This window comes from Trachinotus anak, unplaced genomic scaffold, assembly GCF_046630095.1.
Source record: "Trachinotus anak isolate AG129_WGS33_773 ecotype Australia unplaced genomic scaffold, CSIRO_AGI_Tana_v1 ptg000002l, whole genome shotgun sequence".
Taxonomy (NCBI): Eukaryota; Metazoa; Chordata; class Actinopteri; order Carangiformes; family Carangidae; genus Trachinotus; species Trachinotus anak.
The window spans coordinates 10,335,403-10,350,906 of record NW_027273853.1 but is presented as its reverse complement, the minus strand read 5'-3'; the positions used below and the strand labels follow the sequence as shown (position 1 = coordinate 10,350,906).

Sequence of the window (15,504 nt, the reverse complement as noted above, 5' to 3'; positions counted from 1 at the left end):
GCAGGATGAGTTTTGGTCATACAACCCACTGTGGCCTGTAGATAAAAAGATTAATTCCTCCCCTTTTGAGGAAAGATTAAGAGAAACACACTGTGAGGAAAGCATTGTACATAAATCCTGGGGCTGTAGAGGTGTTGGTTAGTTTGATAGATTAAAAGGAGAGCTGCAAACTTGGTCTGGGCCTTTGATCTATCACTTATTCCCATTCTATATGACTTAAAGCACTACACATATTTTTATAGCGGGAAATGAAGGCAAAACCAAATTGGTCCTCTTTCTAACTTATTCTCTTGTTTAACTCCATGCCATCTAACTTTCCTGTTTACATTCCTCTGCCTGTCTGATCTTGTTGACAATTGTGCTGAAGAACTAAACAGGGAGTGTGATAATCTCCAGACATGCTTCTGTGTACCTAGGGAAACCCACAGGGCTAGGGACATTTACTTCTTTCCATGTCAGGGAAGAAGATTTAAAGCAACTGAAACAGCTTTCTGCCTGTCCTCCTGCAGGAGCCCTAGGATTTCGAACAGCAATAGAACAGAAATGCCTTCTCTCAGTGATTTTTGAGGTCATACCATATTTGAAAATACTTCTATATGTGCTACCATAAATAAGTGTGAGTTTCACAATAAATAAAACACTGTTAATTGTAGAGAGGATTGATTCCTGAGGTACCACAATATGACTATTTCAAGCCCTTGACTTCGACCCTCCTTGCTCAGCTTGTCTTGCTCGCTGAAGTGCTACCTGGTTGCTAGGCAGCCCTGCTGGATGATAAAGAGTACTCATTTTAGGGCTCAATCTCCGTCACTAAGGATTTCTTCATGTGCAATTAATTGCTCAATAAAGGTCAAAAGGAGATCCTTAAAATATCCAGCATGTTGCCATTTATTCTGGCATCATTAAATGTATGCATTTTAATCCATGGTCATCTCGCGTCCTCCCATGAAGATGTGTAAGAGAGCTCACCATACAATCCTGTGCTCATCATTCCAGGCACGATGGTGGTAATGGATGCGCACACACACAGGCTGGTTCATACAGCAATAAACACACTTACATTGCCTGTAAAGTTCAAAAGAGCCAACAAGAGGGCTCCACAGTAACAGCCACTGATGTCAACATTAATGTGTGCAGGTGCAGATCAGCTTTTCAGTATAAGGCCAGAGGCACACTAGACCAAGCACAACATCATGTTGACATTTCTTCTGTCAGATGGCCAGTGTGAAAAATTACCTTATTTTACAGCTCACACTGCAACAACAGTGAGGAAAATATCAAATGGAAATGGGGCAGCAGTTACCGTGGCTGGGCTACCTCGCTCAGATTTTACAAGCAGCAAAGGTAGTAATGGACTTTGGCTGGGTCAAGTAAATCAACTGAGATATTATACAGTTTGTTCTCAGCTTTAATCGCTGTAGAGACGGAGGGTTCCAAAACACAGTGCAATGATCCTGCAATTAGAAAGCTTTCTAGTCATCATTTTGTCACAGTTATCTAGTGTAGTATAGCAATGCCACACACGACTTCCCCTCTACTGTGTGCTCACAGGATGTCTCTGGTTTGTTGTGCTCTCGACGTTGCACAGCACAGTGTTTGGCTCCAACTGAAATCTGCAAAACTTAACCACTTTTTTGTCAATGTGAAGCCACTGCTGCTTTTTTCCTTAACTACAATATTTCAGTGTTGCTTGCTGCCATCCTCATAGCATGTTTGACTGACTCAGGACCAGCAGGCTATACAGTCACCTAATCATGACCAGAGCTAGGTATCATTTGAGACAGTGTTCATATACAATACCTGACTTTTTTTGCATGCTTTATTTTAGGGATTCAAACATGTTTTAATATTTTTTTCTTTGTTCATAAAAAAGGTGCCCTGTGGAGTTTTGTTTATACTGCTTGTTACCCAACAAAAAAATGCATTGTGTGCATCCTTCAGATATTTTTGCTGTTTACCTGAAAATTGTCACAATGAAAATAATTGCCATATATATATATATATATATATATATATATATAAAATGCAATTATATATTGTATTATAAACCACTGTGGAGTGATTTGCTGTCTGAGAGGCCTTCAAACTCATAGATCTAATACACAAACTGGCTTCTTGGATCCTATTTCATCGTCACACGGGTACTTGAAACAACACACCCCCACCACTGCAGCCACCTACATTATTTCTAAAGGAATAATATAACTTTTTTGCATTAAATCAAGGTAAAAGTAACTTCATTTCATTGCTTGTCAATGGCGTCATATCCTCTTTGTGTAACGACAGCAACTCCCATGATCCCACACTACTTCACTTCACCATCTTTTGTTATGGTTTTGATTGGAACAAGACAGAAAATTACTAATTGTACTTTAACACAGTTGCATTTTCTGTCTGAATATCCATTAAGAATCTGACCAAGCATTCGATACTTGATATTTTTCTTTTCTCAATACTACAGACATAATATGGTTGGTCCTCAAGAATTGAAGTGTGATAACCAGCCCTAATTATGGATCTAGTCTATTGATTACTTTTCTCATATTGTGCAAAAAAATACATTAAAATTATGCTACTGTTGTAGGTCAAGGTTAGAATGTTGTTTCTTATTCTTCTGAGACATCCCTTGTCTCCAAGCTACTCCAATGTATAAAACAAAGAAACTTCATTCCAACATTTCATCACACTGTCATTGTGTCTGTGTTTCCCTGCTCTGACAGAAACACTTGAATCAATTCCCTCTATCAGTAAGCAGAGCACCTTCCACAAACAGTGCAATACACACAGCTGCAACCACATCAACACTGGCACATACCATCCTTTTTACTATTCAGACTTCAGACTGTGATTGGTTTGTCCATCACCCTCCCACACTGCAGACAGAGTGCAAATAATAAAGGTGCTCTGTGACAGAAAATCAATACTTCGAAACATTGCATGTTATAACCTGCTAAAACCCCAACATTCCTTTTGACTGTCTGCAGAAAATATAAAACAATCTTTAAAAAAAGCAAAGCACCTTCAGCGGCATGTCTTTCAGCACAAAATTTGTTTTAATCACAGGGATAACAGCATTTATGTAGTCTTATTTTGTTGGCAGACAGCAGTGGATTGTGCAAAAAAATCAGGTGACCGACAATAGAATTTGAGTCATTGTCATTGAGAAATCATCTCTTTTGGAAATGTTAGGTCCTTGTTAGGCTCAACAGGAGTAGTAGACAAAGCCCACTTTCAAGCAGACAGACCTGAATGCCATCTTTGTTTGTTGGCCACTGGTTTCATCCGGACCAAAGCTTGCAGCAACTTTATTCTTCCAAACATCTCCAATTCTTAAATATGTCTACAAAGTCTGTCTAGACATTACTGTGTGTGTGTGTGTGTAAAGCCTTTGATGTAGGGAAATCACCCTTTTGCCCTAAATAAATTCAAGCCATATAAAACTGCCAGAGACAGCTCAGGCTGCCTGTAACTTAAATTGTTGATAGACTTGAGGTGCACCACTGTCTCTTAGAAGTCTTTGAGTAGTCTCTGAGAAGACCTGAAGCTAATTAAATCACTTTTCACTTTCATAGTGGGAAAAATAAATAAAACTGGTGCTGAATAATGTCTTTGTGTTCATGTACCTGACGTTTACTCTGAATATTTCCAAAGTAAAAACTTTGATATTTCCAACTTGCATCCAGAGGAAGGTTCTCAATAACAGGGTCATTATTGCCAATATTGTCACAGTCTATATTGTAAACTCATCTTCAGATAAGTCAAAGCCACCCCTTGGTAAATGTGAGTACACCCACTCAGCTTGCTAATCAGGTTTTTACCAAGCACAAATGCCATGAGGGCTCAGCTGAGTTTACACAGAAACAAATGAGGGAATCAACCTAAGCCAGTGGCAAAATCAATGGCTGCACACGGTGGCTGATGTTCAAGCACGATGAGGTAGATATCTAATCAGGAAAAAGGTTGCATTTATCTCCTGGCCCTATTAGCTTCGGTTTATTCCCTTGGTGAGAGTCTGTTTGTGACTGCACGATTTTAATCCATTTAGAAGAAAATGTAACTTTTTAATAGTTTCTCTCTTCTCCTTCTCATTAATGTCAAAAATCTTGTCCAGGACCAGCAATCATTCAAACAAAATATCAACAGATGTATAAAAGAAGGCTGAAAATACAGTTGTGAGAATTACTGTATTAATCAAAATATTTTCTGAAATATACAATTACTACAATATTGCAAACGCAGAATAACATGGAACATAATCAAATTGATATTCAATGCAATGAATTCTTCTTCAAGATTAAACAAGACCTTTCCATTAATCTAATACAACATATTCATTATTTAGTATCTTTGTTTTTCACTGCAGTTTTCTAACACTCACTGAACATCATAGTTTCATGAAACAACACAATATGATCATACTGTATATGCAGATAAGTATATAAGGTAAGTATATAAACTATAATACAGACTTCTTGCCCAAACCTAAGATGTAAAATCAGTGTTTGCTCCATATTTGCTCCACTGCAAATATTTTAATTGCAAGGTACCATGTGACAAAATAAATAACTGAACTATAAATATCTGTCACCTGCTTCTTCCCTAGCTGGCTCTCCCACAGCAGCATATTGGCTGCTGTCCTCCTCCTCTCCTATATCTCTCTGTTCATTAGCTGCTATCCCTTCCTGACCTTCTCTCACTGCTTCAGCTTCCACAGCAGCACTGCTGAAGCCTGGAAATATTCAAAACCAATGAATTGGATAACTTATCACATTGTTCAGATTGTTCAGCTTATCCATGTGTGTTATATTAAATCTCTAGGTATTCTGCTTTGCTAATACCTCTGGTCCAGACTGCTGGGCCTCCTCAGGACTAGTCCTTTTGAGTCTTTGAAAATATTTTTCAATATTCTGGACTGATGGAGCAAACATTTAGCATTTAAGTTAAAGAATTAATATTAACATTATCCACTTGCACACGTAGTTGATACTGACTGCCAGCTATGCGAGCCATCTTCTCTGTAGGGAAAAGCAACAGCAATCCTTCCTCCCGCGCATGATCATGTTCCGATTCACAGATAGGTCCATCAATGTGTTTGTGAGTGAGACAGAGCAAGTGAGAGGAGGCAAGGAGGGGCTGAGTGAATCAATGCGTTGCACGCAGCTCTACAATGAAATAAGGTTTTACTCATTTGAAATAGTAAAACTAGAATTATCACCTTGCAGTTGTACACCTCCACCAACCAGTCAAGTAGCTGGAAATATGGTCACAATCTCCCCTTTTGTTCCTGCGTTACACTGTTGAATAATAAAATAAAATAAAATAGAGGTGTTTTGCAGAATATGATGATGTCACAGTGAAGTTTTTTTCTTTGACCCTTTGGATATAAAATGTCATCACTTGATTTTATCCGTTTCTCTTTAACTGTGCCATAATTAGCATATGAATTCTTGACTTATGGCCAAAAACATGTTTTGTGAGGTCACAGTGACCTTTGATCACCAAATTCTAATCAGTTGATGCAAGAGTCCAATTCAACATTTGTGCCAGATGTAATGAATTTCTCCCTAGGTGTTCCTCCTATATCACTTTCAATGTGAGATCACATTGACCTTGACCTTTGGCCTTTGACCACCAATATCTGCTTGGTCTACTTAGAGTCTGTGTTTGTAGTGCTGATAAATAAATCCTAAACACATCAACAACACAACAATCAAAAGACTGACTGAAAAGCAATGAATTAGTAAAAAAACAATTCATGTGTGCATTCACACAGGGTTTTCAATGCACAACGCCTGAGCCAAATGAACCGCTTATGTGTGCAATATGCTTATTGTTCTCTACCGTGTTTTTGGTGTCCTTAGCAGCCGCAGACTCTCCTCTCTGACACAAACACAAAGCGGACAGCACACAGGTGGGGGTGGAGACCAGTGAACTTTTTACTGGAGCTGACAACAACGATAGTCATACACTTTAAGTGTATTCAAAACCATTGCAAGTAATTAGCATACTTTATCAGACCATCTGTTGAACAAGCTTTAACGTGTAGAAAAGCTACCTTTTTAACTGCTCGTATCCAAATAATTGGGACTAAAAAAACTTTCCCTCCATGCACTCGCCGTTATGTTGCCGCTGGTCTCTTGTCTGCACTCCCAATCAATCCCCTTCAAAACTCAACATGGTCTGGCAGCCACAGAGGGGCAATCCTCTTCTTCTCCTGGTAATCCCTAAATTGACACTAACTAAGCATCATACAGGATTGAATTTCTTTCCCAGTCTGACCATCACGTCACTGTTTTGGCCAATGCCCAGGATGCTTGCTTGTGCCTATCTACGAGTGCGAGCACATACTGGAGCAACAGCATGCTGGCTGCAGTTCACTTAACAGCCACCAGTGTCATTATTAACAAGGGTTTCTGAATATTACATATAGAGCCCTTAAGGTACAAAATAAGCAACTTAACTCATCAAAATGAACACAGTATGTTAGAATGAAAGAAGTGCACACAGTCTGGGGTTATTGTGTGGCATTATTAGATGAAATAGGATTCAAATTCAGTGTTTCCCACAGACCAGGTAGCAATTTGCGGCGCTCCGGTTGGGGGAATGCACCAGTGATGCGCTGGTTGATTTTCCCGCGCACCGCTGGCATATGTGCGCTTGTCTGTGTGTGTGCGTGTGTGCGTGTGCCTGTGTGTCCGAGAATGACAGAGAAAGAGCGCTATGCGGAGATGAATGAACGGAACGATATTACGTTGAGAGCATAGACGAGGGAAAACAACAACAACAACAACAACAACGGGGAGAAAAAAAACAAACAAAAAAAAACAGAATCATTCTGTGGCGGTTGGTCTCCATTCTGTGGCGGTGCGCCACAGAATGGTCTATGTATGGGAAACACTGAAATTGTATTTCACTCAATGGAGCATATGAATCAACAACCATTAAAACTACATGATGTTTTGACTACAGAGTGTGGTCTTAACAAAGCCAGTCTTGTAGAGCCACTATGTTACAGCCGCTTGAGCTCTAGCATTGAGGGAAGGAAGTTCAGTGTCAAAACTGTTACCAAAGGTGTCCTATAAGGGCAGGAAGCAGATTTTTCCTAGCAGTGTCGAGCAACAGTGTGTGCGTGAGTGAGTGTGTTAAATTCATTATGTTTTGCGTGCAGGACAGTCCTTGGTTGACTTCCAGGCTGACCTACCTGTTTCAATCCTTTCACACAACAGGGGCTAGGTTGTTCTAGCATGCCTTTACCTGATGGAGGTATAGGTGACATTTAGTACTGGCACCACCAGCATGTGTCACTCCTCACATTATGAGCCCTGGTGATGAGTTACCATGTCTGAATTCTGTTACTGTTACTACACTGTCTTATTGCTGTTCATATGGGTCATTCCATTACCAACATACCTAGAACCGTTCATGTCATGGATTTTCATTAAAAAAAATTAATTAATGTAAATCCTATTGCTCTACTCATAATACTTTTTTGGTTATAAATTTTTTAAGTTTGGTCCTCAGAGCTACATACTTACTGTTACTTTTGCAATTCTTTGTATGTGTAGCCTAAGCCAAAAAAATTGCTTATTTTTCACTGAATTGGGTTGACATTCAAATAATTATTACATGTATTTAAATACATTATTTCGCAATTTCAAACTTTTCTGGATTCACTTCTGGCATCATCAACTAGTAGCATTAGAAAACAATAGAGCAAGTATGGGCTAATCCAACCTGAAACAGGTTTGGACGAATTATTGCTAAATGGATTGCAACATATCCAGAGGTATACAAAAGAGTGCACTCATAATTCATTTCATTAAGTAGTGAGATTTTGGAGCCCTGTCACAATCCTACATCCTACACTAATGAAAATGTTGATCTTTCAAGTTTGGCTGATTCAGCGGTCAGTTGATGATGTTAGAAATTACTTCAGTAAAGTGGGTTTTTCAGCTCTGAAGCTATATTTAGCTAGATCTATGCCACTAATTTTTCTAAGCATGACCAAATAACTTCTATATGTGATATAACTATATTAATACAACACAGAATCAACATTTGGTTGCATCAAACTGAAAACTACTGGAGAAATGAATTATCCTTAAGGTTTGTTGGATATTTGGTACAAATTTCAACTCAATCCAATGAAAAGTAAGCGATTGATGAGGCTTCGAGTAAACATTCAAAGACTCTCAAAAATGACATAGCAAAAATGACATGAGAGCTCAGAGGGCCAAATTTAAAAAAAAATTGTGACTTAAAAGTATTTGTAGTACAGCAAAAGGATTTTGCAAGGTCCCATGAATTTTACAGAAGTTTCTACATTAATTGTTTTGAGAAAATCCATGACGTTCTGACGTTCTGATTGAGTTGTCATGGACTGACCCATATGCTAATGTTTCCTAAAGCTTTTAAAATGCAGTGTAGTTAAAGCAATTCCCTGTGAATGATGCATCCTATATATCAATATATCATTTCAGTTTTTACATACTGAGGGCCAAAGGACTGAGGGTTTCGTATTCTGTAAAAACTGTACCGGCTTTAGAGGCAAACTGAGGATTTGGGTCTACTAACATAAAACTGACTTGTCTTGAAATTGTATGCAGACTGGTTGTCATACAAATAAAAATATACTTGTGAGAGACCTGCATACTCTTCCATGGTACTGGACTGGGTATCACCCTGGTAACCAGTTTGGCCAGTTACATTGGTACTACTGCATTTTGGCCTGGAAGCGGCTGAATGGATGATTATGCCAGACGAAAACTATTTTGGAACTGTGTCATAAGATTCCCATCATTATCTAAACCATCACACAGGAAAAAGTCTTAAAAGGCACATTGTTGACCAAAGGTCGGCCAAGCTGGACCAGGGACAGACATCTTTTCTGCTAAAAACACAGATGCTGCAGAATGTGTTGACATTTATTCAACAATATTTGACAATTTATGCAAACCTCTGGTTTTGTTTATGTCTGATTCTATTGTAATCCATAATATCTTTTTTTCTAAATCTAATGTGATGAAGATTTATTTGTTTTAAAATAAGCAATATCATTTATAACTTAACACACACAACACTGAAGGATTTTCTTGATGGATGGATACCAACTGGCTCCTCTGGTGATAAAAATGAGAAGGATGCCGAATCTGGTTGGTTGTTAGCCCGTGATAGACAGATGGTTAACCAAATCACCTGCCAAGTATTTTCTGAAAGCGCCTGCCCTTTTCCAAACAGTTTCCGATGAAGCCTTCCCAGATGGTTCTGTGTGACAAACCATCTGGCTCATCAGGTTAGTTAATTGACCAAAAGAAGCAATTGGAATAAATCAACTTCTGCTATGGAAAATATTTTAGGACCTTTTCAGTATTTTCTGACATTTATGAGATTAACAATAAGATAATCAACAGATAATCAAACATTTTAAATGACTTTTAGCTGCCACTCTATATTACTTTAAGAATTTAATTTTTGTTCAAATATGATATGACATTACCCAAACACATCTCTAAAAGGTACTGATTGCTTTGATCTGCCTTGTTTTTCTACTTTTGTAACCAAATCAGTGGTTTTCTATCCCAATCATGGAGAAACTACTTTAGTGAAGCAACCTCTACATGGACTGATATGTTAGGTAATCTACAGTATATTGCGCTAAACTAGTCAGAGTTGTCAGTTCAGTGGGATCCAAATGTTTACTGATGAGCTACGGCTGAGCTCCAACATCTAAATGTAATCAGTGAGTAAATGAAAATGACAGAACGACTGTAAGATAAGGGTTCAGCAACCTGCACAGGAATGTCTCTGAGGTGATAGGGTGAACCTATGGAGAGATAGTTAAATTTTTAACATTTAGGAGCAAAGACATTTCTACTTCTTACGTCATTTTGTAAGAACTGAGTCCTTCCAGTAGAAGGTCAATTAACCAGATATATAATGCCAGTGCTGAAAATGTTATATGTGATGTAGGAGAAGTGAAAGGTGACTTTGTCCAAATGGCAAGGGTGAAATGTGAGACCATTCAAAAAGAAGTTCCATGCACTCACAGAAACAGCAAAAACAATCACAATGCTCCATTGTGAGAATGAATACATACGGACTCCAAAACAAGGAGGCCCAGACATACCAATTAGTAAACAATTATACAACAGTGAAATTAAACAAAATGATGAAACTTTTACTTAATGAATTTACACCTCAATGAAGATGACGGTGCTTCTGCTGCCACTACCATTTTTCCCAATTTCCTACAAAGTCCTCTAAAGTTAACCTGTCCATGGAAAATTACAGCATATGATTTAAAATAAAAAACAACAGCTTGAGTCTGAAATGTCTTTACCAAATTAAGTAGTAGCTCCCTAAAAGTGGAAGAATTTATTCTGAGACAAAAAAAGAGGACTCCAGCAAGGCAAACTAAAGACAGTGCCGCATGTTGCACAACATTACAAAATGAAGTTAAGGGGTTACCAAAGATAATGAATCCCAAATGAGATTTTGCCAAGTTTATGACAGTTGGAATTGCCTGATTGAATGACTTGCCAAATACAGAAATCGTCCACAGGGTTTTCCCACCACTCAACAATGGAATTGCTTTTCTGTCTCTCCCTGATACAATCAATGAGTGGGGCAGCATTTCACTACCATAAAACGGCAAAGTCTGAAAAGCAGCATATGGTCTTAGCTTCTCTAATCTTGTCCACTGGAAATAAACAGAAGCACATCTGCTGTAGGGTCATTATTAAGCCTATGGCTAACCCACTGTCACACCAGACTGTAGGAAATTAAAAGCAAAGAAGCCAGGAAGACAACCATCCTCAGTGGCAGAATAATATTGCTGGTACGCAGTAGTCCCTGGAGACAGACCAGAAGTCAGTACAGAAAGATGCAACTAAATATAGCTTGCCACCATTTTGCTTAGGTAAATCAAATTTGTTGCTATTTAAAGAGTAAATCTAAAGCAACAATCACAAAAACAACACAAGCAGAAGACAGCCACATTAAATTATATTCTTAATTTATCCATTCTCTCATTATCAAAAATATATAAATAACAAAAAAAGTCTTCAGGCAACGGCCACTGTTTGTGCTAATGTGTCTGATCTGTCAGGGACAAGTGCCTCAGGCACATACAATGGTCTGCAAATATGCATTTTTACAGTTTAACTATAAATAACCATTTAAATTATAATGCTTACTGTTTGTTGTGTCATTGGTGGATTGGGTTGTGAACACAAGTGTTAATTAAGCACTGAGGGGTTAAAACAAAAAAGGGGTCACCATCTGCTTTGACTACCCAGCATGCAGCATGCCAAGAGTGTGTGAAGGACCTGTGGGACTGCCCAGGGCTGTTCTCAGTGCTACTGCCTGCCCCAGTGCCTCTTCAAAAAACTACACAGAGACTCACAACAATCTACATATGCTACTGCTTAATTCTCCAAGGATCATTTCAGCCTCACAGCCCAGCTCCACTGAGACCAGCTTATCTCTCTATCCAGTCTGGGTAGAGGGCATGGGGGCTGATTCAAAAGTTGCAAAGGGAAACTATTCTTTTTTTCCACTCGGTTTCATAGTAAATATAGTACTCCTTCCACCAGTAGTAGTACCCCAAAGTGAATGTGACTGCTTTAAATAGGGAGGTCATGATATACTGTAATATTTCCAATGATCACGTGTCAAGTACAGTTTTATGATGTTGTGTTCCATATTCATGTGACATAAAGAGCTGTGCTGTTGTTCTGCATGAGAGCCATTAGTGAGAAGCAGTTGCAACAAAAGCTAAAAGAGTCTTTGAGGGTTGGATGAGGTGACAATACCCTGCAGTCACAAGCGTTCCTGGAAAAAGAAAACAGTCTAAAAGGTCAACATCCAGGCCAGATCTGACCCATTTACCAGAGCCACTTCTGCATTCAGACAGTTAAATGCTACCATGTTCACGGTGAAAATAGCTAATGTTTTTTTAATGCTTGCGTTGGATAAAAGGACAGAGATGGTGTTGAACACCTACCTCTTCCAGAAAAATTGCTGATGGCTACATCAGCCCAGCCACAATTTCTTCAGATATCCACTGCTGCCCACATCAATTTCATTCATTTTCCACCAAGCTGAACATTTTGTCACCATGGACACTAAGAACAGAGAAGGAAGCCCCATTATATCTTTTTTATTTCCTTGGCCAATTAGAAACACCCGCAGAGCCTGGATGATCTGTTGATTCCTGATCACAAGGTGATTATAGAACAACTGTGCTACTGCTGCCATGGAAATACAGCTTGAGTCATGACGAAGGCAAATCAAACAAACACTATACAACGCTCCTTACAGGGGGGTTAATATCCCTCATTTGTCTCCACATTCAACGTCATATTTTTTTGCATTGTGATATTAGGAATGAATTAGCCACCATGTCACTTCCCTCATGTTATTGGCTCCAGTGTGACTTAAGCAGCCAGCAGCCTTGAGTTAGGTTTTGTTGTGTGTTGAACTGCTTGTACCATTAGAAACGTGGGCATGTCCATGCACATTAGGCAGTAGAAGGAATAAAATACGACTGTTCATTGTCTCCAATTCCACCTGAAGCACTCATCAAATTCAGGAGATTGTAAAGTAAGCTTACATTTCAGTCACCCACTGAACAATCCTCATGGGAAACAGGACTGAGACTTTCCCTGCAGACTGCTAAACAGTAAGTTATAGCTGTACACAACACCGACAGCATGATTGTTCATTCCTAGTGCTGCAGCATCGCTGAACTGCACTTGGGACAAGTCTTGACACACCAAACACTAACCTGAGCTGGTACATGTTATAAACAGACTCTCCCACTGAGTGATCCACTTCTCTTGAGAACAACAACAGCTATTCTAACACACCTGTAGTCTGTCTCATTTCATTATTGCACTTGATCTTACTTAAAATCTCAAGGGAAATGTACATTTATACCAAATTTTTATACAAACATTACAGCACACTACTGTGTGTCTCCCCTTCTCCTTCTGATAAACCCGGCTCGTACACAATGGCTTTGTTTCATGAAATATCTTCAGGTTCTGCCCTAATTGGGCATTTTCCATGACTCAAATAGCCAGATTCCAGCGTGTTTTCGATTTCGCTGTCTTACCACAGCGGTTAATCCACCTTTTCTTATGAATTATAGAGTTAATTAAATTATATTATGAGTTAAATTTCCTTTAGAAAAAAATACAGTTTATTCAGCGTTTTAACCTATTTTAGAGTATAAAAAAAGTACAATTTATCAATGAATAACAGAAATTTGTGTTATGTTATTGGTTGCTGAAACCAAACAGGAACAATGAAACACGTCCCTCATGCTGAGTAATAGCAGCACATTTTTGCAGAGGGCTTCTCGCTGGGTAACCAAAATAATTAGTTAGTCAAAAACGTTAAGCTTTAACTTCACACTTTGTCGCTTCTGGGTGGGGTGCAGCAGCTAAACGATAGAAAATATGTGGATTAAATGAAGGGGCCCATCTACTTATGAAGCGTTTTCCTTACACACAATTGTTACATTGAAGAAAAAGAAAAAAAAAAAAGAAAAAAAAAAGTTTTTCTTTAACATTTTATTTGACAGCGCTGTCGACCACACTCGCACAACTTCTTTTGTACAGTTTCCCCAACTAAAACAAACTATTGCTACAACAAAACAACCTGATGAAGGCATAAAATAAAACATCTCTTAAAGAAATAGTCGGCACGCTTTTCCAAAACGAGTAGCGCGAAATGACTTTAGCTAGCAGTTACTGACTGTCAGCTCTCCAAGAGGTCGACAGACTCAAAACACAGCTCCAAGTATCTTAAAGTAAAACTGCAGTCCGTGGGGAAGACACCAGTAAACATATAAGACGTGTTACTCACAGTAGGAAGCGGAGAGGTGTCCAGAGAGAGGCAGACGCTGGCCTTCAGTTCGCGCAGGGAGCAGGGAGGACAGTGAGGAGGCTCCTCGCAGCTCCGCGCGTTCACAAACCCGCAGCAGCGCACAGTCCGAGGAGCTGCCGATCACCGTAATAACCCGCACTCACACCAGAGCGCACACCGGATTTGCTTTACCGTAATACGCAAACTAGCCATACACCGCTAACGCGGTCTTGGTTGCCACCTCAAACTTTGCCTTAAACCTTTGATTTCATTAAATAGCCGATATCTGTATGCCTGTATGTTTAGTATTATTATTACTTATCTACTTATATTGTTGTTCTTTGGGATTTCACACATTTTTACTTTAAGCCGTGAGGCCGGTGACGTGGTGGGGATGGAGACAGGAGGATGCTGTCCAGGTGACACACCATCCCGGATAATGCCGCCCACCCACTCCACGGTGTGCTGGTGAAGCACAGGAGCATCTTTAGCAATAGACTTATTCCTCCACGTTGCACCGCAGAGGGTCAGACGATTAGAGTCAATAAAGCGTCACTGAACTTATTTCATTCTTGTGTGCAACAATTCAAATGAGAGCAATAGATATATATATAAGTGCATCTGGGCAATTATTATATACAGTTTCACTTATATTTATAGTGTATATTTTTACATCATAATTTAAGGACATTTTTACATTTTATGTTAAGATTTCTATTTTTCACATTTTCTATGTTTATATTTATCTTATCTTTATTCTTTACCTCTTAAGTTATTCTCTATTCTTCTGCTGTTACTCTTGTGGAGCAACTGCAACATAACCTAATATCCCTCTGGGGATCAATAAAGTATTTTGATTGATTGATTGATTAAAGGGTCACTTCATTCAATTAATCGATAAAATAAAATCTATCTATCTATCTATCTATCTATCTATCTATCTATCTATCTATCTATCTATCTATCTATCTATCTATCTATCAGTAAAGTCTTATCTTAACCTATGATTTGATATTGATTTATTTGTTGATTATATCTTAAATAAGTGAAATAGGAGCATTAAGTAGCAGAAACGTGACATACTCATATAAGGTCCAAGTACCTCGCCTCTAAACTTTTCAAAAGATCTCACCTCAGTCACTGTTTGAGGCCCACAGAAGCAAAATATTAGAAAAATGTTTTACAAAAAGCAAAGCTGAGATAAAGTCTCAACAATGAAGACCAATCTGTGCAGCAGATTTTTGCTCAATGCTGTTCAGTCACTCATGCATTAACTTTAACTCTGGGCACTTTAACCTGTAATGGAGTATTTTTACATTGCTTTACATTATTGTATTGTTGTACCTCAAGCAAAGGATGAAACACTTGTGTTTGGAAGATGATTACAGTTAACAGCAAAGACTTTTGTGAAGATTAACATGATGAAGATGATGAACAAAGTATGAAAGCAATGAGAAACACATGTACTATTGTGAGAAAATGAGCTATAGTTTTAAAAATTTATCACAGTCGTTTGAGAATCACGACTTTAATTCAACAAGTCTGTCAAAGAAGCTGAGAAAAAAATGGAAGATTCGCGGCATACATTAATTACTCAATCACTAAGCAATTAACTTCTCGTTTAACTCTTCA

At 38.6% G+C, this 15,504-nt stretch overlaps 1 protein-coding gene across 1 annotated transcript in view; it reads right to left on the bottom strand.

The window, feature by feature from the left end:
- Positions 1–14,013, bottom strand: part of tp53i11b (tumor protein p53 inducible protein 11b) — a 35,586-nt gene extending 21,573 nt beyond the window's left edge. The window contains exon 1 of the mRNA XM_071495647.1: positions 13,873–14,013. The gene's annotated coding sequence lies outside the window, so the exon portion shown is untranslated. The remainder of the gene's footprint in view (positions 1–13,872) is intronic.
- Between the last annotated feature and the right edge of the window lie 1,491 nt (positions 14,014–15,504).